The sequence below is a fragment of the Schistocerca serialis genome, chromosome 3 (assembly GCF_023864345.2).
Source record: "Schistocerca serialis cubense isolate TAMUIC-IGC-003099 chromosome 3, iqSchSeri2.2, whole genome shotgun sequence".
Taxonomy (NCBI): Eukaryota; Metazoa; Arthropoda; class Insecta; order Orthoptera; family Acrididae; genus Schistocerca; species Schistocerca serialis.
The window spans coordinates 480,864,323-480,892,232 of record NC_064640.1 but is presented as its reverse complement, the minus strand read 5'-3'; the positions used below and the strand labels follow the sequence as shown (position 1 = coordinate 480,892,232).

At 43.6% G+C, this 27,910-nt stretch overlaps 1 protein-coding gene and 1 non-coding gene across 7 annotated transcripts in view; one reads left to right on the top strand and one right to left on the bottom strand.

Moving 5' to 3' along the window:
* LOC126470368 (single-stranded DNA-binding protein 3) overlaps window positions 1-27,910 on the top strand; it is a 377,943-nt gene that overhangs the window by 117,217 nt on the left and 232,816 nt on the right. The window lies entirely within an intron of this gene.
* On the bottom strand, window positions 2,779-2,851 carry Trnaa-cgc (transfer RNA alanine (anticodon CGC)). The gene has a single exon. It is a non-coding gene; the product is annotated as a tRNA-Ala (tRNA).

Below are 27,910 nucleotides of genomic sequence, written 5' to 3'. Positions count from 1 at the left end.
ATACTTAACTTTAATCCATAATTGGTGAACATCGGTCTGACGGTACATGCATCACAAGATAAATAGCAATTGATAATGGCGCCTTGCTAGGTCGTAGCAAATGACGTAGCTGAAGGCTATGCTAACTATCGTCTCGGCAAATGAGAACGTAATTTGTCAGTGAACCATCGCTAGCAAAGTCGGCTGTACAACTGGGCGAGTGCTAGGAAGTCTCTCTAGACCTGCCGTGTGGCGGCGCTCCGTCTGCAATCACTGACAGTGGCGACACGCGGGTCCGACGTATACTAACGGACCGCAGCTTATTTAAAGGCTACCACCTAGGAAGTGTGGTGTCTGGCGGTGACACCACAAATTCTTTATGACAAAACATGGACCCGTTAAAGTTTAGGTCATTCCTTGAGATGCATTGAGTAGCATGGCAGTGTGCGCATATCGGAGAGCTGTATCCGTAGCTATTAAAGTTATAGAGCGGGGTAGGATGTCTGCAGCTTTGTGGCGCTGTTCGCACCTGCCCTAAGATGGGGGTCGTCGGCACCGGCCGGAAAACAAGAGCTTACGTTGTCGACTGACGTACTTTCGCTTGCACACGCTGTTGCCAGTTCGGTCTGTAAGCGACAACACCGCCCACACAGTGAAAAACTTGTTCACTAGTCAGCAGTTACCGTGGTTCTGCTTTCTCCTTCCCCAAGTGTCATCTTCCGTACTGATTGACGGCAGGATTCGTAACCATGAGGATCCACAATCGATGTTTGTCACAGGTTCATGATTTAATTCTATCATAACCCTTGTGATCACTTCATATGAATGTCACGTTTATTGTAAATAATGTTTCCCATTCTCGATGTTTCTAATATAGTTTTACGTTCTTAATTACATACGCGAGTTGGAACTTTAATAGTGGCAACTATTTATTTACAGCTCGTACAAAATAGATACGTGTTTCAAAGTTTCACTGGCCTTCAAAGTTGTCACCAGCATTGTGTATAACCCGTTGCAGAGATGTGGAAGTCGTAGGATACTCTTAGCAGCGCCAGTTGTTTTGACAGTTCGAGCGGCGCGGTCTATTGCCCGACGAATTTGTAGCAGTTCTGAAGCGAATGCCGTGAAGTGTTTCCTTCAGTTTAGAAATCGAGTTGAACTCACGAGGGCTTAAGTCAGGGAAGTGCAGTAGGTGGTATAGCACTTAGCAGCCCCATCAGTCAAACAAATCATTAACAGCTTGCACTGTACGTGCTTGAACATTGCCCTGCAAAATGATGGGGTCCTGCAGAAAGTGTTATCACTTCTGTCTCTATGCTGTTCATTATTGAAACACAACCTACTACTAGGTTAGAGGAACATCTCTGTAGGGCCGTTGATATATTGTTGGGTTTTCGAAGAGATGAAAAGATCGACAAGGTTAATTACACTAGGAGCTTTAGTGAGAGCCTAGAAATAACGTCACTTTTTGACGGTAATGATGCTCACACTGTTCCAAGAACAAAAAGATGGCTAATTTCAGAAGCGGATATCTGCGAAATCTTACATTTGGGTATAAACATATATTGTAAGTAATTTTAATAAGGTTTTTCCTTAAAACTATGTAGAACAGTCAGGAACTACCTAGCGATGTCTGTTAGAGCATGAGTGGCTACAGATGAAAGGAATGTTAAAGGTATGAAAATATTTTTGCTTAGTATAACAGGACATAAAGATTTCCTCCGCAGTCTGCTGCATACATTCACTTCTGGGGACGAAAATATTTACAATGAGCTTTAGACAGCTGTATGCTGAACAAAGTAGTGAGGAGTGGCAAGAACCCGTCGTGGTTAAATAGCTATTATGTAAAGTTGTTATGAAAACAAAGATAGTTTCGTCATAGATTTAGGCGAAGTCAGCCTAATTAACAAACGAAAGTCGAACGGAACAAAAATGGGCGTAAAGAAAGCGTTACATGAATTCGTAAGCAAATTTGTCATCCTAGTTTGATGGAAGAATCCTAAGACGTTCTGGTATTTTGCTAAAAAAAATACTGGAGCTGTCTTCAACCCGAAAACTGGTTTTGACACCGCAGAGCTTTACTACACAGTGGAGGTGGTATGCCCTTGGCTTTCTCTGACCTAGGCATGGACTTCCTCAGCCAGATATACGCGGACCTATAGTTTAACGCAAATTCCGAACCTCGACCTATTTAGCATTTCTCACTTTAACAAATAATTGACAGAAATAAAAGTAGTGATAAGTGAGAGGAAAAGAAACCCCGGACGTTTAAGTTTGTAGTCAGAGACTGCGTGTATCAAGCCATTTGAGGTATGAAGACAAGAAAGGTGCCGGTAGATGTTTCAGTAGTAATAGGAAAACAAAAGGAACTGTCAAAATTATGTGCAGCTGTCGACGGAAAAAGAGTATAATTTTCCACATTGCAAAAAAAAAAAAAAGGAAACTCAAAGTTTTGAAAAACAGTATCAGCTGCCACTAAAAATGGCTCTGAGCACTATGGTACTTAACTTCTGACGTCATCAGTCGCCTAGAACTTAGAACTAATTAAACCTAACTAACCTAAGGACATCATACAAATCCATGCCCGAGGCAGGATTCGAACCTGCGACCGGAGCGGCAGCTGCACTCCATGGAGGAGATTAGTGTTTAACGTCCCGTCGACAACGAGGTCATTAGAGACGGAGCGCAAGCTCGGGCGAGGGAAGGATGGGGAAGGAAATCGGCCGTGCCCTTTCAAATGAACCATCCCGGCATTTGCCTGAAGCGATTTAGGGAAATCACGGAAAACCGAAATCAGGATGGCCGGAGACGGGATTGAACCGTCGTCCTCCCGAATGCGAGTCGAGTGTGCTAACCACTGCGCCACCCCGCTCGGTAGCTGCACTCCATAATGTGCAAGATATTAACTACAATACCACTAAATGCATAGAAACAATACTGGATTAAAATCAGTCGCCGGCCGATGTGGCCGAACGATTCTAGGCGCTACAGTCTGGAACCGCGCGACCGCTACGGTCGCAGGTTCGAATCCTGCCTCGGGCATGGATGTGTGTGATGTCCTTAGGTTAGTTAGGTTTAAGTAGTTCTAAGTTCTAGGGAACTGATGACCTCAAAAGTTAAGTTCCATAGTGCTCAGAGACATAAAATCAGTCAAAGAAACAAACTGGCTTCAGAAACAGTGTGTGTTGCGTGTGTGAACTCCTAAGGGACCAAACTACTGAGGTTATCGGTCCCTAGACTTACACAGTACTTAAACTAACTTAACGCTAAGAACAACACATACACTCCTGTAAATTGAAATAAGAACACCGTGAATTCATTGTCCCAGGAAGGGGAAACTTTATTGACACATTCCTGGGGTCAGATACATCACATGATCACACTGACAGAACCACAGGCACATAGACACAGGCAACAGAGCATGCACAATGTCGGCACTATTACAGTGTATATCCACCTTTCGCAGCAATGCAGGCTGCTATTCTCCCATGGAGACGATCGTAGAGAAGCTGGATGTAGTCCTGTGGAACGGCTTGCCATGCCATTTCCACCTGGCGCCTCAGTTGGACCAGCGTTCGTGCTTGACGTGCAGACCGCGTGAGACGACGCTTCATCCAGTCCCAAACATGCTCAATGGGGGACAGATCCGGAGATCTTGCTGACCAGGGTAGTTGACTTACACCTTCTAGAGCACGTTGGGTGGCACGGGATACATGCGGACGTGCATTGTCCTGTTGGAACAGCAAGTTCCCTTGCCGGTCTAGGAATGGTAGAACGATGGGTTCGATGACGGTTTGGATGTACCGTGCACTATTCAGTGTCCCCTCGACGATCACCAGTGGTGTACGGCCAGTGTAGGAGATCGCTTCCCACACCATGATGCCGGGTGTTGGCCCTGTGTGCCTCGGTCGTATGCAGTCCTGATTGTGGCGCTCACCTGCACGGCGCCAAACACGCATACGACCATCATTGGCACCAAGGCAGAAGCGACTCTCATGGCTGAAGACGACACGTCTCCATTCGTCCCTCCATTCACGCCTGTCGCGACACCACTGGAGGCGGGCTGCACGATGTTGGGGCGTGAGCGGAAGACGGCCTAACGGTGTGCGGGACCGTAGCCCAGCTTCATGAAGACGGTTGCGAATGGTCCTCGCCGATACCCCAGGAGCAACAGTGTCCCTAATTTGCTGGGAAGTGGCGGTGCGGTCCCCTACGGCACTGCGTAGGATCCTACGGTCTTGGCGTGCATCCGTGCGTCGCTGCGGTCCGGTCCCAGGTCGACGGGCACGTGCACCTTCCGCCGACCACTGGCGACAACATCGATGTACTGTGGAGACCTCACGCCCCACGTGTTGAGCAATTCGGCGGTACGTCCACCCGGCCTCCCGCATGCCCACTATACGCCCTCGCTCAAAGTCCGTCAACTGCACATACGGTTCACGTCCACGCTGTCGCGGCATGCTACCAGTGTTGAAGACTGCGATGGAGCTCCGTATGCCACGACAAACTGGCTGACACTGACGACGGCGGTCCACAAATGCTGCGCAGCTAGCGCCATTCGACGGCCAACACCACGGTTCCTGGTGTGTCCGCTGTGCCGTGCGTGTGATCATTGCTTGTACAGCCCTCTCGCAGTGTCCGGAGCAAGTATGGTGGGTCTGACACACCGGTGTCAATGTGTTCTTTTTTCCATTTCCAGGAGTGTACATCCATGCCCGAGGGAGGACTCGAACCTCCGGCGGGAGGGGCCGCGCAATCCGTGTATATGATATGATATGGCGCCTCTAATCGCGCGGCCGCTCCGCCCGGCCAGAAGCAGTGGCTCATTTACAGTTATACATGGTGTCTCAGGAGGAATGTTCAACATTCAGGGATACGACAGACTATTATTCCAAACAATAAAGTCTAATAAACATAAGTATGAGCACTTCAGTAGGGACCGAGCGAGGTGGCGCAGTGGTTAGCACTCTGGATTCGTGTTCGGGAGGACGACGGTTCAAACCCGTGGCCGGCCATCCTGATTTAGGTTTTCTGTGATTTCCTTAAATCGCTCCAGGCAAATGCCGGGATGGTCCATCTGAAGGGGCACGACCGACTTCCTTCCCCTAATCCGAACTTGTGCTTCGTTTCTAATGACATCGATGTCGACGGGACGTTAAACACTAATCTTCTCACTTCAGTAGGAGATGTGTTTCACTGTAGCGAAAATGAACAAGTGCTACTAGATCTTTTATTCCTGTATATGGACCAGTCCTCTTCGCATCCGTTATCACGTAGCGATTCCTACACGCGGATTGAAACTGCGCACGAATGTACAAACGCTTGCTGCCAAAGTAAAATTGCAACAGCTATTCCAGTATACGTTGTTCGTTAATATGTATTTTTTACACTCTCTTTTTTTTTAATTTATTGATTTTTTTGTCAGAGCGATAGGATCAGAACGCCCTTTCTGATGATGGGCTCACTTTCAGTGAGTATATATTTGTCGCCATTCTGTCTTCATCCGTCTGCAGTAAAGTACAACGGAGATCACGGTTTAGTTCTTACCATTATACCACACATTGAGTTGACTTTACGGATATATAAGGGGCAGTCCAATGAAAACGAGACATACGGGAAAATGTAAGTAAGCTGCTTATTATATCAAAAGTAATTCCCATAGCTGTTAGTACATTTATCCCACTGTGAAGCAAGGCGGTCAGTGTCTTCATGGAAAAATGTTTGTGGTTAGCTATGGAATCAAGGTTGTACCCAGGCCTGCATCTCTTCAAACGAAGCAAATCGACGGCAACGACTGTCCTTTTTCAGGACACCAAAAAATAGGAAAGTCGCATAGGGAGAGATCGGGGCTGCATGGGGATGTGTAAGAACTTCCCAGCGTAACTTATGCAGCGTTATCAAAACAGGCACGCCATCTCCACGAAAGTCATTATGTTCTTACTTTTTTTACTACAGAGGCCCGTTGCTCAGTGATTTAGTTTACCATGGCGCCACAACTAACGCACTGCCTTATATCGACACTCAGCAAAAACTGAAGCACGCCAAAAAGTCCAGTCCATCTAGGAATGTTGACAGACGACATCCTGTTGCATGATAATTCCCGCTCACATGTTACCAAGGTTGTTCCTACTACTCTGTAGACGTTCCTCTGCGAAACCCTTACATATCCTTCATACAGTCCCGATCTTTCCCTATGCGATTTCCATATTTTTAGAACCTTGAAGACAGGCATTCGTGGCCGTCAATCTGCTTCGCACGAAGGGGTGCACGCCCTGGTACAACCATGGTTCCACAGGCAACCGCAAACATTTTTGCATGAAGACATTAACCGTCTTATCTCACAATGAGATAAATGTACGAGTATTAACCATTGACGGTCACTTCTGAAATAACAGTAAACAGTTTAGTTGCTTTTCCCCCCTCCGTCTCGTTTCCAGTTGGCTGCCCACTTTAGCTTTCAAAGAATCATTCATGTGCCAGTGTCGGAGAGGTCATAAATGGAATGTAGTTAATGTCTTCACGGTAGGTGTGCATTGTCGAGTTACAATATTGTCACCATGTATGAGTATAGAGAGCAACTGCCAGTTGCAGTGCTCACACTGCAACCAGACAAAGTGGAAAAAAGTTAATCAGGTGCTGCTGATAGCTCTTCCGGGGTATCTGGGCCATGCTGTCAGCAGTTCTTGCCACAGCGAACACTCGGACTGAGTTGGCCCTGCACATGTGTAGTAAGCTTCAAAGGGAAATGTCATCGAGCGTATCCAGCAATTTGGCGAGCACTTAAAACCTTAAGGCAAGATGCTTTATCTTCGCTGAAATTTCGCAGCTTTATTTAAGGACTGTGATAATGTCAAGGCGAACAGAATCATCGGAGCGGGGTATGCAACCAATATGTGTAAGACACAGTGTCGTAGACGTCGGTTAATCATCATAGAGAATTAAAAAAAATAAAAAAAATAAAAAACATTCGACTGAGTATAACTTACATTCTCCCAGCAATGCTTTCAGTGAGTATGTTTTGGTGTTTCTCGGCGAACTTGATAACTTCCACCCGTCGTATGAAGTAAGCAAGCAAGCAAGGAAGGAAGGAATGAAGGAAGATAAGAGTTTAATGTCCTGTCCGCTAGAAGCTCATTAGAGACAGAGCAAGAGCTGGGATTTGGGGATGGAATAGACGGTGTCCGGACATTTGCCACGCCGGACATTTGCCACGATTTTACCTGCTCCTAAGGGTTGGGTCCCTTGTCTCTCCCCCCCCCCCCCCCCCCCCCCGCCCTCCTCCTCCTCACCCGCCCGCCCAGTTTGCTTTTGAAGTTCCTAACGTGACCATCAGTATGGAAGTTATTACAACGTACAAGGGCAGGCCTCCTGCTCATTACAAAGGTTACGCGTATCTTAAACAGAGGGAGTCTAAAGAAGGTGTTGTTACATGGATGTGCTTACGCCGAAAAGAGGATCATTGCAAGGGAAAGCTGCTTTCGAGGAACGGAGAAGTGTTGAACGTATTAGAACATCTCTGTGGACCACCTGACGATGCGGCTCTGAAAGTGAGAAATCAAGTGGAAAGGGCGAAGAGAAGGTCTCGAGAAGAAACTACACAGTTATCGGAGATATACGCGGATGGAAAGGGTAATCTACATAATAAAGTTGATGACTTTTTTACAGTCATGCCTAATTCAGAATACATGAAGAGAACCATGTGTCGTCGATGGAGTCAAAAGCGGGGGAACCAACAAGAGCCTAAGAACTCTTATGAAATTGATCTTCATGAAGATCTATTACAAATGGGAGATTGCAGTAGTTTACTTCTGGAAGACGATAGATTAGCGGTGAGAATAATGATTTTTAGTGGGAGCAAAGGAAAAGAAAGTTCAAAAACTTGTTCCTATTTTTTTATGGATGGAACATTTAAGAGATGCAGCAAGCACTTTGCAAAGATCTACACGATACACGTAGACTTAAGAGGCCATATTAAAGAAACAAACATTCTTCTTACTGTATTTGCACTGCTCCCTAATAAGAAGAAAGACACATATGTTCTCCCGTTTCGTCTGACAAAACAGGCAGTCTCTGAGTGGTGTCCTAAACAAGTAAAGGTGGACTTTGAGGCAGCTGCGATACTGGCCATTCGTCAAGTTTTTCCCACAACTGAAATAAATGGATTCCATTTCCATATGAAGAAGAGTTTATGGAGAAGAATTCGAGTTCTCGGTCTAACTGACGAGTGCCGCTAGAACGAGGATTTGAGACTTCACGTCAGCATGTGTGCAGCGCTGGCAGTTGTAAAACCGGAGGACGTAAGCAATGGATGGATTGAGATTGTGGTGTCACCGTCAGACACCATACTTGCTAGGTGGTAGCTTTAAATCGGCCGCGGTCCATTAGTACATGTCGGACCCGCGTGTCGCCACTGTCAGTGATAGCAGACCGAGCGCCACCACACGGCAGGTCTCGAGAGACTTACTAGCACTCGCCCCAGTTGTACGGACGACTTAGCTACCGATGCAACACTGACGAAGCCTCGTTTATTTGCAGAGAAGATAGTTAGAATAGCCTTCAGCTAAGTCAATGGCTACGACCTAGCAAGGCGACATAGCAATTGATAGTTATCGTATGAAGCATGTCTCATCAAGAACGATGTATACAAATGATGGATTAAAGTTAAGTATTCCAGAAGCTACGTACTTTTCTTTATAGCATTCATTACGTATCCTGTTTCAGACCTCACGCCATCCTGCGTGAGCTTATAGCGTGCATTTCGGCCTTCTCTAGCAGTATAACAGAGATTCATGCAGAAGCTCCTGATAACGGAAGGTTCTCTCAATGTTTTGACTACTTTGTGGATAACTGGCTAGAGAATGAGGATATCGCAACAGAAATGTGGGACTGTTACGGAAAAGCCACCGAACGACGAATGCTGTTGACGGTTGTCACAACAAAATAAATAGTATTATTGGAACCCCTCACCCAATAATCAACTATTTGGTGGAGTGCTTGAAAAAGGAAGCAGAGCTCACAACCTGCATGTACATGAAATTGGAAATGAATCTTGAAGGTAAGAAAAGGAAGAACAAGTACTTGAAGCTGGACGACAGGATAGAGAGAATCGTAAAGAATTATGAAGAGACTGGCAACATTAGGCCTTGCTTGAAAGCCGTTGCCCATATTCAGAAACTGGACTAAAATACGTTGAAAATAATGTATTAAAAAACTATGAAGGCCACTGAGTCCTCGCAGATTACTGAGATAAAATATTAAAACATTGAAGCAGCATTATAGGAGCTAATATTAAGTTGTAATTGTTAATAGAGTGTACATTAGTTCAGCGTGTTTAGGCTGATTTTACACACGCCAGAATGGTAGATGGTCATTTATCATTTTCAAGGTCCAAAGCCTGTGCAAAGTGTGATGCAAATCACCCTTAAATATAAAAATTAAAAAGTGTTTCAAGCCTCACAAAAGTGTCCCTATTATTGTCACGTTAAGATAACTTTTTTCTACCTTCCAATATTATGGCCATACTATTAAATAATTGTGAGTTCTAAAATAATTTTCTGAAGTTTCAGAATCGCAACTATCATCTAAAATATCATGGTTTGTTAAACTGATAGAATACGCTTTTGTAAAAGAAAATGGGAACTGAACCTTTGAATTGCACCTAAAATTGACATCCCAAAACTGATCTGATCCTAAGGTTGACAATTTTGGCACCTCAAGTATTTTTTATTTAAGTTTAGCTGCAAACATTTATACTAGATGTAAATCTACTTAAGTACATTTAGATATAGTCCTTTAAAAATTAAAATTTCTTACTAAATTGTTGATTATCTTTAAACAGGTCAGTAAAAGCAAGGAGCTTACTACTGAAAATTAATTGTTACTAAAAAACATCAGAAACAAATGTAGTCGACCTACTTTTCTTATACATTAGAGACTTTTTGAAAAGATATATGATCATTTCCTCTGTCACTGACAGTGTAATTTCAGTTGCTTTGCAACACCAGGGATATCTACTTCTAAATTATGTTTGCAGCTGTTCTCATTTCGAATTCTGGAATATTTACTTCGTCTTCTTTGGTCAAGGAATTTCGGAAAATGCATTTACTAACTCCACTTAAGTGGCACTGTCATCAGTAAAATTACCGTCGCTGTCGCGCAATAAAGGTACTTACTGAGCCTTTCCGCTGGTTTACTTAACATGGGGCCAGTATCTCTCTGGATTTTCCGCCACATTTCTAGAGCGAGTTTCGATGTGGAAACTATTAAATGCATCTCGCATTGAAATCCGCACCAAATTTCGAGCCTCAGTGAAACTTCACCAATCTTGGAGATTTTGCATTCGTCTAAATTATACGTGCCTTTTGCGGTGCTCCTGCAACAGCTTTCTGTCGTGTTTTGTGTACTATGGGGGATCAGTTCCGTCTCTTATTAATTTATTTGGTATGAATATCTCGAGTGCAGTTGATACTATTTCTTTGAACTTAAGCCACATATGGTCTTCATTTACATAGTTTGGAAGGATTGGAGGCTATCTCTTAGAAAGGGGTCACCCGAATTTTTAGCTGCTTTTATAGATAGATATATTTTGCGTTTAGTTTTGGTGAATTTCTTTGTTACGGAAGTGAGCCTCGCTACGAATGCGTGTTCACTAATCCCTGTATCCGTCGTGATGCTCAGGATTATTTGTGGCTAAGAGATCAAGTGTGTTTTCGTAACCATTTACAATTTGAATGGCCTTGTCAACTAATTGTTAAAAATAATTTAAAAAAAGCATTTAGAACAATTACGGAAGTTGTTTTCTATTTACAATAGGGTATGAAATTGTATTTTTGTCAACATGTGGAAGGTAGATTGAAGTAACCGCCAACTATAATTGTATGAGTAGGGTGATGAGACTCAAGTTTTCTTTGAACTGTTCAGAAACTGTTTCATCTGAGACAGGGGGTCGGTAAAAGGAGCCAGTTATAAATTTATTCCGGTTGTCGAATATATCCTCTGCCCATACTAAGTCACAGGAACTATCTGCTTCAAAGTCGATTGTGAGCTTACATTATTTTTCCTTAAGTTGTCCTTGTTTCTGTTGTAGTGCAGGTAATTACAATTACGGCTTTTCCCTCCAGAACCTAAGATGCTTTCTCTGTGACCCTGTAAATACCAGAGTTAAACAATGTGGAACAACAACGTACGTTACAAGCGTAGCATTCTGTATTACTTCATTTCCTTATTTCTAACATTTTAAAATTGTAAGTCGACTTAAGATGGCATGTCAATCATAGATGTCCTTATCTCTGTTTAGTGAATGTGTGCTCAGTTATGTTTTGAACATTGTCCCGCTACAAAATGGTTCAAATGGCTCTGAGCACTATGGGACTTAACATCTTAGGTCATCAGTCCCCCAGAGCTTAGAACTATTTAAACCTAACTAACCTAAGGACATCAGAAACATCCATGCCCGAGGCAGGATTCGAACCTGCGACCGTAGCAGCAGCGCGGTTCCGGACTGGAGCGCCTAGAACCGCTCGGCCACAGCGGCCGGCTGTCCCGCTACACTTTATTAACTAATGTTTTTAGAGAGTAAATTAATATGGAGTATGTCGTTCTTCTTTTCAAACATTCACAAACCCATTTATTCCTTCCCTATTGTCTTTTGGGTATGCAGTTGTAGTGATCAAGGTAGGCACAAATGTAGTGATCAAAAAGAAATTATTAGCGTACATTCACATTCTCGTTTCATCGTTCCTTTCTTGTTGCTCCCATGCCGATGGACTGTTTCTATCGCAATCAGTAACCGTGAAAGGAAGCTACCGTACAGACAGAGGAATCTATATTTATACTTGGCAGAACTAATTACATACTGATATAATCGTCGGTATTGCTTTCGTTTCCCAAAAGTTACAAATATTTCGATTTCGGAAAAGAAGCTCTGTATTTGGCCAAGATGTCGAAGAAGTAGGTCCCTTACGTTCTGGTTGTATCGAGTAAGACGTGGAGACGGCGGTTTGAAATCGCCCTCATGCGGATTGATGAGTGTTGGTTCAAATGGCTCTGAGCACTATGGGACTCAACTGCTGAGGTTATTAGTCCCCTAGAACTTAGAACTAGTTAAACCTAACTAACCTAAGGACATTACAAACATCCATGCCCGAGGCAGGATTCGAACCTGCGACCGTAGCGGTCTTGCGGTTCCAGACTGCAGCGCCTTTAACCGCACGGCCACTTCGGCCGGCTGATGAGTGTTCCATGCTTGTTTGCTCCTAAAAATAACTAATCATATTTCCCTTGCATACGTGCTGCTGTGTAGCGGGACCTTCGTGGAGGAAGTAGCCGGTATTAAACCGTTGCCCATGAACCGCCCGTTTGCAAATAACTACGATCTCTTGGGGTGGCTTCTTCCTTGGGGAAAGCAGCTAAGGTAGAAATTCTCAAGATCACTCCTCATAAGGACTCTCCTTTGTACGGTGCACTAAAAGAGTCACCAACAGCTCCTCTGAAATCAGACCGCACGGGCTGATTTAGAAAGTATCAGTTCTTTCGACGTGACCTTCATATGTCAACAACGCTGTAACGGCCGTCCGCCCAACAGAGCTCATATGACTCCCTATTGAACAAAGAGGGGTGAGGGATGCCAGCTACCGTGCCAAACCTGATCGAGGCTGCAACCGCATCCGGACGGTTCAAGGGAGGTGTGGTTACACATAGAAGAAATGGGGTTTCCGTTCGTCCGCTGACAGCGATTGCGGAGCGGAGAAGCAAACAACATAACACATTTTCGAGTGCAAGCTTCGAGTGTTTGCCGGTGATCCGATGACTCTACACCAACTTACTTAAAGTACTCTGGACTGGCTGTCAAATTTGGACATTTACATTTATACAGGGTGGTCAGAAACAGTCTTGTAACGGTGTTGGAGTGTAGGTTGTGCTGAGAAATAATTAAGAAAAAATTCCATACGTTGCGCCGCTTCAGAGCTAATTAGACAATCAGGCTGTTGCGAGCGCAAATTCTACCATCCCATGTTCAGTTTTTGTATATCGCTTTGTTGTTCGGTTGTAGGAAAATAAACGAGGAAGGCGTTTGCCGACACCGTCTCTGGCGGGTGGTTTGAATTCTCGCACGCAACGACCTGACTTCAATGCTAATTAACTCGGAAACGGCGCAACGTATCGAAGTCTTCATAACAATTATTTCGCAGCACATCCTACGCTGCAACACCCTTACAAGTTTTTCGGACTGTTTCCTGACCACCGTATATAACTGCAGTTTTAGCTAAATTATGGCTGTCAGTGTGAGGAATTTTCTGATATACTCCATTTTTAACTCAATTTTCATGGCTGCCACACTGACACGGGCTTCGCTTTTTAAGTGTTAAAATGAAATTACATATTTACGTGGCATTGGAAAAAGCCTTCGAAGAAGACTACAGCGACGTTAATGTGTAGAACTTGAATATTAAGAAGATAACACTGCCACAAACCACTCTCCAGTTGTTAGGAGAACGGATCCCACAAACAAGTGCCATATTTTACCCAACGGAAGCAAACGCGCAACTAAGGTATGGCAGGTGTGTTTATCCATACACTTCTAAGTCCATCAGCCTGTTCTGCTGTCGTAGCGTCCAGACAACTTTGTCGTGAGGCTCTTCAGGCGTGCACAATGTACTGGACAGTAGAAAATGTGGATATTGTTGTCATTTATGGCGACTGTCGCCAAACTGTTCCAGCAGCGGTGCAGTTGTATGCTGAAAAACATCTTGATCGTGCCAAACCGTTACGATTCATATGTATTTCCTTACGATATATCTTTTCAAACATTCTTAAAAAAAAATTAAGAAACTGGTAGTGTGAAGAATAAAATACACCATCGAAAAAGATCAGCAACTGATGAGAGAAATATAACTAACATATTAGCAGCGGTAACACAGATGTTAAATTAGAATGGTTTGAGAAGCGTAACATATTATGAGGAAATGCACCAGGGGAAAGAGGAGTGGCGATGGTAAGTTCCTACGGGATCAAATTGATGAGGTCATCGGTCCCTAGGCTTAAAGTACAGAAAAACTTTATCATAAAAGCACCGCGGACTGCAAAATAGATTCTAGATTTGTAGGAATAATCAACGCAGATTTGGTATCATGTACAAATAAAATCTGAAACGTTTCAGAAATTGGGCTTACATGCTATTTTACGATTTACCCGCATCCTCTATTAACGTTGATGTACGAGTAAATATTCTTGGCCATCTACTTCATCTGCACAATTTCTTTTTTGCATCTTCCATAATACGATAATGTCAAACGTATCAGTTATTTGGAAATTCGGACGGACTGTCACGTAATGGTAGATTGAATTGTATACAATTAACAGAACAGTACTTAGTTACCGGGTTTTAGCAGAAATCTATTTACCATAGAGCGCTTCTTTAAAACCGAGCGAGGTGGCGCAGCGGTAGGACACTGGACTCGCATTCGGGAGGACGACGGTTCAATCCCGCGTCCGCCCATCCTGATTTAGGTTTCCTGTGATTTCCCTAGATTACTCCAGGCAAATGCCGGGATGGTTCCTTTGAAAGGGCACGGCCGACTTCCTTCCCCATCCTTCCCTAATCCGAGCTTGTGCTCCGTCTCTAATGACCTCGTTGTCGACGGGACGTTAAACACCAATATCCTCCTCCTCCTCCGCTTCTTTAAAAGTAAGCTGTCCTATTTTTCAGAACATCAGTAATTACTTCAGTTTCGCGGTGGATACACAATTTGACTACTTTATAATTTCTACGCCTTTACTACTATTATAATGTACTGGTTTCTGTTTGTATTTATAAATTGGCCTCCAGCATGGAAGATGTGCATTTTACAAACATAATCAATGAACCTTACTCGCGCCTGTCACCTCAGGGATCGTCTCCAGCGTTTTAAGTCTGATACCCAAATTCGAATAGTTTTTCTATCAGGAAGAGAATCATGTCGGTCAAGTTCGAACCTAATGCGAAATGCTCGGTGAGCAGTAATCACAGAACCACCATTGTGAATATACTCCTCCACAACAAAATCACGATGCTTACCTGCCAAGCCATTGCGCCTGTTGAAAAATGGCAGGTATACGGCTATCGATCGGCACCCCCTCCATATTAGTATCTGCACCACAGCTCACACAGCGGCCTCTCCAAATGCGGGAGATCGATTTTTTTTCTCCCGGACCGTGTACAACTGGAAAGGTTGAAAAAGTATGTAAAAGAGATCACTCAAACCCGGAGAGTGCGTGAATACACCCATATAGCTGATACGGCCGAAGAGATTAGTATCATTCGTTTTTTTTCTTTAGACTGAAAAAAATGGTTCAAATGGCTCTGAGCACTATGGGACTTAACTTCTGAGGTCATCAGTCCCCTAGAACTTAGAACTACTTAAACCTAACTAACCTAAGGACATCACACACACCCATGCCCGAGGCAGGATTCGAACCCGCGACAGTAGCGGTCGCGCGGTTCCAGACTGTAGCGCCCAGAACCGCTCGGCCACTCTGGCCGGCAGACTGAAAAAAAAAACGACTGAACGACAATACAGTAGACAGCCCAGTCGGTTTTTAAAACAAGTCTGCTGTCCCATCACTACCTCTGGGTATTACTAGGAGGCTGCGTACGAAAAATCGTGTAGACGGAAGATAACGGCAATCTGTTTTTCAGCGTTCTCGTCAAGGAAAGAATGCAGATGGGTAGAAGAGAAATACGTCTGCCGGCAAAACGTATAAAAAGCTAACATGTTTGGACTACATTCGAAGAGGGAGTATTTATAGGTCCAGAGTAGATGTCTAGACTGTTCGATGATATCAATGAGAAATGATAGGAGCTAAAATAACGGCAACTCTATAACGTTTCATAATAATAGTGCAAACTGACCTCGTTGAATCAGGTAGATATGGGGTCTTATTTTGAAAAGTACCTTACGAACGGAGTTGTTTCAAAAACGAGGTTCGTTGGTCTCTATGCAAGGGAAAATATTCTGCGTATTTCTCTGAAGATCGCTCAATAATAAAATGAAACTCATATAGCTAAAATATAGGTACCTCTCACGGACTAAATTTATACGTGATGGAGAGTAAAAAAACTGAGTTTGGCGACTAAGGAGTAGGTAAAAACCGGCCGGAGTGGCCGTGCGGTTCTAGGCGCTACAGTCTGGAAACGAGCGATCGCTACGGTCGCAGGTTCGAATCCTGCCTCGGACATGGATGTGTGTGATGTCCTTAGGTTAGTTAGGTTTAAGTAGTTCTAAGTTCTAGGCGACTGATGACCTCAGAAGTTAAGTCACATAGTGCTCAGAGCCATTTGAACCATTTGAACCAAGTAGGCAACAAAAATGCAGACGGAGTTCCTGAGTCAGGAATTCGGAACAAAGGGTATTTACTAATGAAAATAGTTAGATGCGTGAATACAGCTAAAATGCGTATATACTTACCCGAACGACTTACTGAACGCTGAAATCTCTTTAGAGGTCATTGGTATCGTATCATTTTCTAGTTTATGTGCTGCACTTTCCTTGTTATCGAATAAGTGATACGGCGCTACTGTCCGTTTTCAAAAGATGAGCTCCTCAGTTTTCTTCATCCAAGTGATGACGTCTACAATATTCCCAATCCAGGTGACAATGGTTGGACAGAGAGTTATGCCGAAGAGCATGTAGGTGACTCCGTCACAACAAATATTCAGAATGTTGGTGAACCAGCTAACGCTGAACCGGTAAATACAGATACAGATTTTTGATATACCATCGCTTTTTCGGCAGATTCCGAAGAAGAGCCTGTTAAGACTCAAAACAGACGATATTAGAGGGAAAGGCTCTATGATTTAGACACCAAAGTGTATAATTTCGGTAACAGTCATTCCGTTTGCAAAATCGCAAGTTTAGATTATTCATCTACTGTGTATGACTGCTGCCAAGTCATTTTTAGCAAAGAAAGTGTAAACTATGTAGCTGAGCAATTTAATCTGAATTACAATTGCCTTTACGACGACGACGATAGTGATAAGTAAAAACTGTGACGATGGAAATTCGCAGTGTAATGAAATTTGTTTCCTTGTCGTAAATTTTCTCATGGCTCAAGTGGGAAAAATTAGGTAAAACATGTATTGGACGAACTATCCGTTAGTGTTTAATCCAATAGTAGTACCTTCTGTTACTAATGATGTTACACTTTCTTGGTAACAATGAGGGCCCTGGAGATGATAAAATCTGGAAAATTAGGCGCATTGTGGATCATTTAAGAAAAGTATTTAGAGATTTTTTTCCATCCTTTTAAAACTTTGTGCATTGATGAAAGTTTAGTTATGTACAAAGATCGAGTCATCTTCAAACAGTTGATTCCATCCAAACGCCATAGATTTTGCGTAAAACTTTTTGTATTGTGTGATTGTGAAACTGGGTATATTCTTGACTGTATTATTTCTGTGGGTGCAGCAGCGGACGTAAAAAATAACTATTTTTTGTGGAAATGTTGGAATACCTAGAAGCATTGTTCTTGTTATAGTAGAACGGTATCTTGGTAAATATCATATACTGTATTTTGATAATTAGTATTATTTGCTTATCTGCATGACAGAGTGGCTAATGCGTGTGGAACTGTAAGGAGAAACCGTAAAGGTATGCCTGCTTTTTAAAAAAGCTTATAACAGGTGAGATCAAGTTTGTCAACAAATACACGTCCTGCTCTTCTCAGGTTGCAGGACAAGCTGTAGCACTGACACAGTCTGTCCACTCATGACGGCGAACGACGTAGCTATGGTAACAAATGGTAAAAGCGGGAAGTGATGTGCTTAGAACTCGTGAAACTATAACGACTGACAAAACTGACAGAAGCACAAATGAAGTCAAATTGAAACAAGCTTGCATCTTAAGCTACAATGAAAATAGGGGGCCGTCGACAGGAGAGATATGATGCTAAGTTCAGTAGAATGTGTGCGAGAAACTTCAATATGGTATAAAAAAGTATTTTTCATTTGATGGATGTGACTCTGCTGAACGCGACTGCGTTATAAGAAACTCAAACGGGAAGAAATATTTCGGCACCTAATTCTCATCAGAAACTCTCAAAGAAGATCCTAGAGATTCACCACTGACCGCAAACAGAGGGTCATCGTGGAAGGATGCGGCACTTTACCTCGTTAATCCCAGAAACATCAATGAAGAAGACTGCTGAGAGAACGCGTATCGTATGTGCAAAATATGACAAGTGAAGTGACCTTAGTTACATTTATATAAAATGTAATGCGCCTTTATGTTTGAAGTTTTGTCTCGGAAAAATAGCACCCTTCGAAGTTTTACTAATGTAATAACCTAAGTATTTTTTTCTCCTAATAAAATACTCTTTTGAAAAAGTGTATCTATAAAGATTAAAAAAAGAATCGGTTTAACACTATAATAATGCATTTTGCGTTTTAATTTTTTCTCAACAATGATACGCTGCTACAGTCATCCGTATACGCACCACACTGAAATTACGCGCATAGGACAGGCGGCTGCTCGGGCTAAATGCGCAGTGAAAGACTTAAACGAATAATGTAGCCATAAGTGATTTTTTTGTTGTCAAAACTGTGGGCAGCCTATATTTACAAAACCTAAACTAACTCTTCGTTGGTAATATTTATCATCACGCTAAAGACTGTATATGTGTGACTAGTCTGCTTATTTGCTTACTCAAGTGTAATGTGCCATAAGGTCGTGCACTCTAAGCAATAATTAAGGTGTATAATATAAATCCTGCTTGTATGGCCGCCGACAACAGAGGCGAAACAGAAGATACCTTCGACGTGCGCAAACTGAGACACCGGTATGATGTAACTTGTGCGAATTGAGTTGCCTCAAATAGTCTCTCGGGCTGTCGTGTCTTTGCTCCGCGTTCAAGCCAAGTTAATCTCGAATAAGTAAAAACATACTTCTCAGTGGCGAAACTATTGGGTGTACGTGTCTCTCGTTTGCCTGAAATGGCATTTCATATGACGTAGAATTGGTGCAGAATTCAGCTGTAAGTCTTGTGCTTGGGCGTAATTAGTATATGGCTTCGGATCAAGAGGGAATAGAGATGTACCAAAGTGAAAAGAGTAAAGATTCCTTGGGAAGAATGTTCACATAAATTTTCATTACTGAATTTATTGACAGTATGCAACTTTGCATTATTATCTGTCTATAGTGGGTACATTTTTGATAAATGACTACTTCTCTGGGACAATGCTTAATAGCGCATTAAATAGCTTCAGTTTCAAGAGAAAAATAACTTGCGGGAAAAAGAGCTGCGAAATTCCCTGACAGACTAAAAATGTTTGCAGGGCGGGGACCAGAACGTGGACCCTAGCCTCTCACGGCCAGCATTCTTACCGACTGAGTTCTCCATCTACGTTTCGCGACGTTCTCTTGCATGCCCTTTTGGACCAGCAGCCATTCTTCGTCGTATCCTTTCTTCGAGGGCACATAGTCGCTGCCCTGCGGTATTTTTAAAAGTGTGTCTTGGTGAGTATCTAGGTATCTTCAGAGCTTTGTCTGTTACAAGCAAGTGTTAGAGCACTAGTACAGCCAAATAGCTTTGACGTGTCAGTATGTTTCGTATCATTTTAAACTCTGCTGTGGAATTAAAGTTCTTTCATTCTTTAAGTTTCTAGCAGTAAGTGGTACATGAAATGACTCTTACCTATCTTGCACTTCGTATCTGTTATGGTATCGTATTGCAGATAGCAGTGAAAATCTGTTTATAGGTTCAAATGGCTCTGAGCACTATGCGACTTAACTTCTGAGGTCATCAGTCGCCTAGAACTTAGAACTAATTAAACCTAACTAACCTAAGGACATCACACACATCCATGCCCGAGGCAGGATTCGAACCTGCGACCGTAGCGGTCGCTCGGCTCCAGACTGCAGCGCCTAGAACCGCACGGCCACACCGGCCGGCAATCTGTTTATATTTCTGTGCGGAACTTAAGGATATATCTACTGAACATACGTATTCATTGGATTGATATTCTAAAAAATCCGGTTTCCGTAAGGACACAAATGGGTTCTTATTTTCGTTGGGTTGGTAAGAGTTGGCAGAAGATACACGGTCAAAGTCTGCATTTAAAGGCTGTAGAATTCAAACGGCGTATGAACGCTAAAATATTTAGATGTAAGAGCATAAAAATAATACACAGTCCATTGAGAGGGGTCAAAAGTTAAAACCTAGAGGTCTATGAAACAGTCAGCTTCATAAGTCGTAAAAACAACAGAAGTCAGTAATGGAATGCCGTAACAGTAGGAATCCTTCCTAAAGTTACCGCAGTTTCGTGCTTCTTCATTTCCTGTTTTGTTGATCAAAACTGAATCTGACATCAGAGATCAATACTTACTTGCAAATGTATCTACAACGTAGTAGTATGCATAGCAGTAAATAAGTATATCGTCATTCATAGAAATGAAATCATATAGTTTGGGTGCGCGACAAAAATTTTTTTGGCCATGTAGAAATTTACAGTCCTTACGAGGTATAGATGTCGACACATTTAACGCCTTAATTGCCAGTCCCATCAACTGACGGGGCGCGAAAATTTCGGTAGACAGCCGATCCCGTGATTTGAAGGTGTAACATTTTCTCCTGCCTTTAAATGCTAAATCACTTATATTGAGGGCTCGATCGGTCATTATGTTGCAACGGAAACGGCAAGGGTTACGGGAACGGCAATCAGTGTTAAAGAAAATAGCGCAATCTTAATGATCTGACTTCGTAATGCACATTTTCATTCTTACTCAAAGCTTGCACGATTACTTCTTTTGTTTCATATGCGTTGCGCAGAAACTGATCTGTTCGTACAAGGTAACGCGTAGCGCTCCAGTTTTCGAGACAGGGAGGTGAACCAGACCCGTATCGAAAACGCGTGGCGGGTAAGTTACCGTGGGCTGGTACACAGGCCAGCTTAAGTCTGATTTTTAGGCGGTTTCCTACGCCCGTGTAGGCAAATGTTGGGCTGTGCCCCAGTTTCCGCCTCTGATAACATTGTACACAAATAGTTAAAATACGATACCACACAGAACATAATTCATGCTATTCAGACAAGATGTCCCTTGACAGCTGTGGCGTCAGGGAGAGCATTCGGTCACAAAGATAAATTATGAATAAGATTTGCTAAATCCTGAAAAGCGAACCCTGTACAGGACATAATAAACAGTAGGGAACAGGAGAAAAGAAAACTTCGAACAGACGCTGAAATTGTCATCTGCAGAATGTAATGGCATTAGTGCGTCCTTGTAAATTCATGAACGTGCAGGTGAAATTCAGTTTCTGCTAATAAACACTTGATAGGGCATTAAATGGTGAAATACACTGACGGAAAAAATTGCAATATCAAATAATCATTAATGTAGACTAATGAAATTTCGGGACTACATTTATCTAGGTAACTTATTTACGTCATTGACATTGTAAGATCAAAGGTTAACGTAAACTGAAGATAAACCATTGCAAATGTGAAATGCTGTTACATTAATAACTGGTGTAACCACTGGACGATTGAATGCAAGCATGCAAAAGTACATGCATTATGTTGTACAGGTGGCAGATATCAGTTTGTGGGATCAAGTTCCATGCCTGCTGCACTTCGTCAGTCACTAGAAGCACCGTTAATGCTAGTTGTGGATGAAGCTGGAGCTGTCCGATGATGTCCCATATGTGCTCGATTGGAGAGAGATTCGGTGATCGAGCAGGCCAAGGCAACATGTCGACACACTGTAGAGCATGTTATGTTACAACAGCGGTATGTCGACGAGCGTTATCCTGTTGGAAACCCTCCTCCCCGGAATGCTGTTCATAGATGGCAGCACAAGAGGTGGGATCACCAGATTGACGTACAAGTTTGCAGCCAGGGTGCGTGGGATAACCACGAGAGTGTTCCTACTGTCATACGAAATCGCACCCCAGACCATAACTCCATGTGTAGGTATAGTGTGTCTAGCGCGCAGACAAGTTGGTTGCAGGCCCCCAAATTCCTAACCAACACACGGCCATCACTGGCATTGGGGCAGAACCAGCTTCCATCAGAAAACTCAACAGACCTCCACCCTGCCCTCAAGGAGCTCTCACTTGACACCACTGATGTCGCAAATTGGCGGTGGTTTGGAATCAGTGGAATGCACTCCACAGGGCGTCTGGCCAGGACCTGTCCTCGAACTAAAAGATTTGTAACAGTTCGTTGTCGCTGTGGTACCAATTGTTGCTTAGATTGCTGCTGCAGATGCAGTACGATTCGCCAGAGCCCCACGGTGAACACGACGGTCATCCCTCCTGGTAGTGCCACGTGGTCGTCTTCTTGAGACCGTACATTCTCCTGCTGCCAGCAGTCATGGAGCGGCTACATTCCTGCCAAGGAGGTGTTGATAATGACGTCTTTGTCGCCTTAAAGGTGTTCTTACTCACCACGTCCAATTTCGACGGTAACTATCCCTCCCGACCGTTACGTGTATTTAAAGCAAACCTGATTAGCATCCTCAAATTGGCGCTACTGACGCCACTCTTAAGCGACTGGCGCGAAGTTTGAATAGACGTCTTTCATATGTAGAAACATGCCTACCAACTTCAGTTTGTAGTACAACTCCTCCTGTGTGTTGCGATTTTTTTTTCTTCCAGATTAGTTTCTTGCGGTCGCGTGTTCGCACTGAATTATAAACAAGGCATCACGACTGTTGTTCATGGCTCGAGTGCACAGTCATCGAATGCGGCGAGGACAGATTCACGCGCGAATTCGAAACTCAAGTGAATCGTTTCCAGAAAATGGGGATGAGAGTCGATTTGTAAGGAACGTTCAAACATTTTCCGTTTGAGAGCGATGCTGCAGCGAATATGCAACGTAGCGCGACTCTAGTGTGGGTATATAAGGACCTACATGTAGGCAAGGGATTAGTGTAGCAGTCGTGTCTTTCCGTTGTGCATGTGGTAAGCACGGAAACGTGAAGCTGCGCGGAGTGGCGGCGTGGTTTGAGGCGCCATGTCACGGATTGCACGACCCCTCCCACCGGAGGTTCAAGTCCTCCCTCGGGCATGCGTGTGTATTGTTGTTCTTAGCCTAACTTAGTTTAAGTTAGTGTAAGTATTGTGTAAGTCTAGGGATCGATGACCTCCGCAGTTGGGTCCCTTCGGAATTCATACACATTTGAAACGTGAACTACGGCGACATTATTACAGAATGAGTGTAGACAGGACTAATGTGCTGTTATTCATTTCTTGGTTGCAGAAGGAGAACCACAGGTAGACATTCGTCGGGGAACGAAGAATGTGTGTGGGGCAGCATATATGTCGAAAACCACCGCTGTGGAATGATGCAGCAAGGGGTGCTTGTGCTTCATGATAACGGACGTCCCCATATGGCAAATGTCGCAAGGCAAAAGTTACGTCAACTCAAGTGGGAGACACTCCAGCACCCGCTCTATAGTCCTGATGTCTCTCCCGATGCGGTTAACAAGCCTACGGTCTCTTAAAAAATGCCTTGAAGGGTCGACGATTCCTGTCGGACGAGGATGTGTAGCAGGCAGTTACGGACTACTACACGCAGCAGGGCACCGTGTTTTACCAACCTGGTGCGTCGGTGGGATGATTGCCTGAATGTTTACGGCAATTTTATTTGATTGGCATAACGACTCTAGACAGCCTTCTAAAGGAAACTTTTTGATAGCCCCCCTTGCTCTATACTGTGCCTCTGCTTTTTATTTACCTTAGTGTTAACAACTTTGTCCGATTACCGGTAACTGTTAAATATACTTTCACTGTTCAAAATGTATTGCACAAATAACTAGCCAGGTGTGTCTAAAGGAGAAACTGACTAATCGGAGATGTTACACTGGTCCAGTCCTTTCAAAAAGCTTCGTTGATGCAATAAATATTTTTTAGGAATGCCACGTTCCGAAGTTTTGAATTAAAGTTTTTCTATTGCTGGTTTCAGTTTCTACTCCGGTCTTCAGGTGAATCGTACATCTTACGGATTTAAATTAATTGAACCATATAACACTACTTTCTCGAACAAATGTCCCCTGAGGCAGCTGTCGGAGAAATCTCAGAACTATTTCGTCACACACTGGGAGCTGCTTCCAGCCACCTATCTCAGATAATGGGTACGCTCTTGCTGGTTTCAGGTTTCTGTCAAGAAGTAATTGTAATACCTTGTAAGGTAGCCATTGGTAATAATCGTTAACTAGTGTACCTAGAGTTGTGAGTATATTGCTGTTCCTGAACATTTCTGACTGTGACAGTCGCAGACATCATTAAAGTTATTGCATAGCTCTTTTATCTGGATATTAAACTTTGCGCTAAATATTTGTACTGTTCGACGACCTATAGGCAGTTATGTTGGAAAAAAAAAAGAGTTCGTTGACTGTCCAAACTCGATTAAGGCGAATGCGGGGATGGTTCCTTTCGAAAGGATACGGCAGATGCCGTACCTCATCTTCTTCTCCGAGCTTGACCTCCGTCTTCCAATCGCCTCGTCGGATTAGAATGTTAAAAATTAATTTTCATTCATCTTTTTATTATCATCGCTAAAGATCTTAAGCTGTGAGGATATCTGTTGTTTTTGTTCCTTTTCTCAGTACACAGGCGTCCTGCATACAGATATAATAAAGACTATGTGTTTTACAATATGGCACATAAAACCTCTTTACCTAATAGGTATTTGCATGCGAACACTTAGCTTTGTTACCGAGAATGGAGTGGTATTGTTGGTTCATGTGATGAAGGGAATGACACCGAGTGAAAATTCCAGGAGTCCTTCAATAATCCGTAATTTCATTAATGCTATGGGATTGAGACCAGAAGTCAAAGGTCGTCAGGACGCCAGTGGCATTGTTTATGCTGGACTGTATTACCAGCAGTACAGAGTATGTCACTCAAGTGTTAGTTGAGGAATGTGCACAGGTCATGGGAAACGACTAATATCTGGCTCTGCAATTACCTGCAGCGCAAGAAAGAAGATACATCAGTTTCTTTAAGTAATCAATGAAAAAAGAAGTTGGTTTCACGGCCGGAGCTATTAAAATGAAATCTAAAATGTGAAATTTCTCACAGCCGACGGTTTGTCGTTTCCTCGTCTTGATGTTCAAATTTTCAAATGTGTATGAAATCCTTAGGGACCAAATTACGGAGATCATCGGTCCCTAGACTTAGGCACTACTTAAACTTACTTATACTAAGAACAACACACACACACACACACACACACACACACACACACACACACACACACCCACACCCACCAATGCCCTAGGGAGGACTCGAACCTCCGGCGGTAGGGGCCGCGCAATCCGTGACATGGCGCCTCAAACCGCGCGGCCATTCCGCGCGGCACCTCGCCTGGATACCGACATGTAACTACAGGAGCTCTGGATACAGGATAGATATTTGCAATATCGACTCAGAATACTCCTGATAAATACTTTCGTTTAGACATCGCGTTCGAATGCCGGCTACCTGCTACATAGCAATTCTCACTGGTATGAGCTAGTGTTGAGGGCGACATTTCGTTGCAAACAGAGATCACATGGCCCACCCAGTTTACAGTCTAAATAAGTGGTCATAAGTGAGTGACCAGTATCATTGTATCTGTAAGATGGATCCGTGAATGTGACCATATCTAGCTTGTGTACAACGTCCAACTAACATGCGGACTATGCGTGTACTCTGATCAATGATTTCCTGTTAAATGGCAGGTGGAAACCGCCCTAGCATAATTCTAAGTCTGTCGAAGCTCCTGGACTTGGAAATTCGTCCATCATCACAAATTATTTTCTTACATCTGTTTTTCTGTTTTTGATGTATCACAGCTTGTATTCCGTATTAACCACCAATAATGTGCGTTGACTGGGATGACTGCGCGAAAGTAACAATTCTGGTATGTCTGAAAGTATGACGTTACTGCCTAATCTACCTATTCATAGATGTCTTTCCGGCATGTGTGGCATTTTACGAAGAAGGAACATACGTATGTAAACCTAAATAACAAATCAGAACGGGAGACGCGAAGGGAAATTACGGGTTTTAGTTGTTGCCGACTTCCTTTTCCAGACATTGTTACCCTTCCTAGTCTTCGAGGTTGTCAGGTAGCTATTTTTACCCACGATTCGGTTCACCTCAGCTGTACCGTTCAGTCATTGTCCTCTTTTCACTTAAATTTCATCTACAACGCGACATCATTTTACGTCAGGGTACGTGACAATACAGTCTGCCTTTTTAAAGACAGGAAGACCTATGGTACGCACGATATCAAGCTCCTCTTGTCTTGGCTCTCGATCATATCATCTTTGAGCGCACTGCTATGCGGCCACTGCACTGTACCACCTTCGCCAACAATCTGAAGACTAGTTCTACTAGACACTCGACAGTCAGTTCCTCGCGCTCCACGTCGATTCACACTGCATGCACTTGCCGGAAGTTACTGTTAGCATAAGCCAGGAGTTTCTTTCATATGAGCATAGCTTTTCCGTAGAGTATCAGTTCGATGCTGTAACCTAACACAGCTAGGTGACACAGAGACGTCACAGTGCGTAGTCGAAAAGCGTTAAGGCCCAAGACTGTGGTCGCTGGTGTGGTGTGCTTCTTCGCCTGACTGTTTTACATAACATGAGACTGTGTAGGATCATGTGAATTCGAGTAGATGCTAAAATGACTCTGAAAACTTGGAAATTTCTGGTAAATTCCTATGGGACCAAACAGCTGAGGTCATCGATCCTCAGGCTTACGCACTACTTAATCTAACTTAAACTAACTTACGCTAAGGACAAGACACACACCCATGCCCGCGGGAGGGAGGACTCGAACCTCCGACGGTGGGAGCCGCGCAAACCCTGACAAGGCGCCCTAGACCGCACGGCTACCCCGCGCGGCCTGAGGTTCGGAGACCAGTAGGAGATATTGAAACGCTCTGCAGATGATCTTTTTATAGTTGATAATGATTTTCTTCTACCAACACATTGGTGCGACCAGTATTAACCTGCTTTCCTCTGACGCCGTAGCGCAGTGAAAATAATTCAACGAATTTACTATTTCCAGGGATGAACGACAACTGACCAATACGAGGGTTGGAACTTTAATAGTGGCAACTATTTACTTACAGCTCGCACAAAATAGATACGTGTTTCAAAGTTTTACTGGCCTTCAAAGTAGTCACCAGCATTGTGTATAACCCGTTGCAGAGATGTGGAAGTCGTACGATACTCTTAGCAGTGCCAGTTGTGTTGACAGTTCGAGCGGCGCGGTCTATTGCCTGAAGAATTTGTAGCACTTCTGAAGCGAATGCCGTGAAGTGTTTCCTTCAGTTTAGCCGGTCGCGGTGATCTAGCGGTTCTAGGCGCTCAGTCCGGAGCCGCGCGACTGCTACGGTCGCAGGTTCGAATCCTGCCTCGGGCATGGATGTGTGTGATGTCCTTAGGTTAGTTAGGTTTAAGTAGTTCTAAGTTCTAGGGGACTGATCACCGTAGATGTTAAGTCCCATAGTGCTCAAAGCCTTCAGTTTAGAAATCGAGTTGAACTCATGAGGGCTTACGTCAGAGGAGTGCAGTAGGTGGTATAGCACTTAGCAGTCCCATCAGTCAAACAAATCAGTGACAGCTTGCACTGTACGTGCTTGAGCATTGGTCTGCAAAATGATGGGGTCCTACAGAAAGTGTCATCACATCTGTCTATGCCGTTCATTTTTGGAACACAACCTACGACCAGCTTAGAGACAGAAGTGATGACACTTTCTGCAGGACCTGACTATCATTTTGAAGGACAATGCCAAAGCACGTACAGTGCAAGCTCTTCCTGATTTGGTTGACTGATGGGGCTGCTAGGTGCTATACCACCTACTGCACTCCCTGACTTAATGGCTCTGAGCACTATTCGACTTAACTTCTGAGGTCATCAGTCCCCTAGAACTTAGAACTAATTAAACCTAACTAACCTA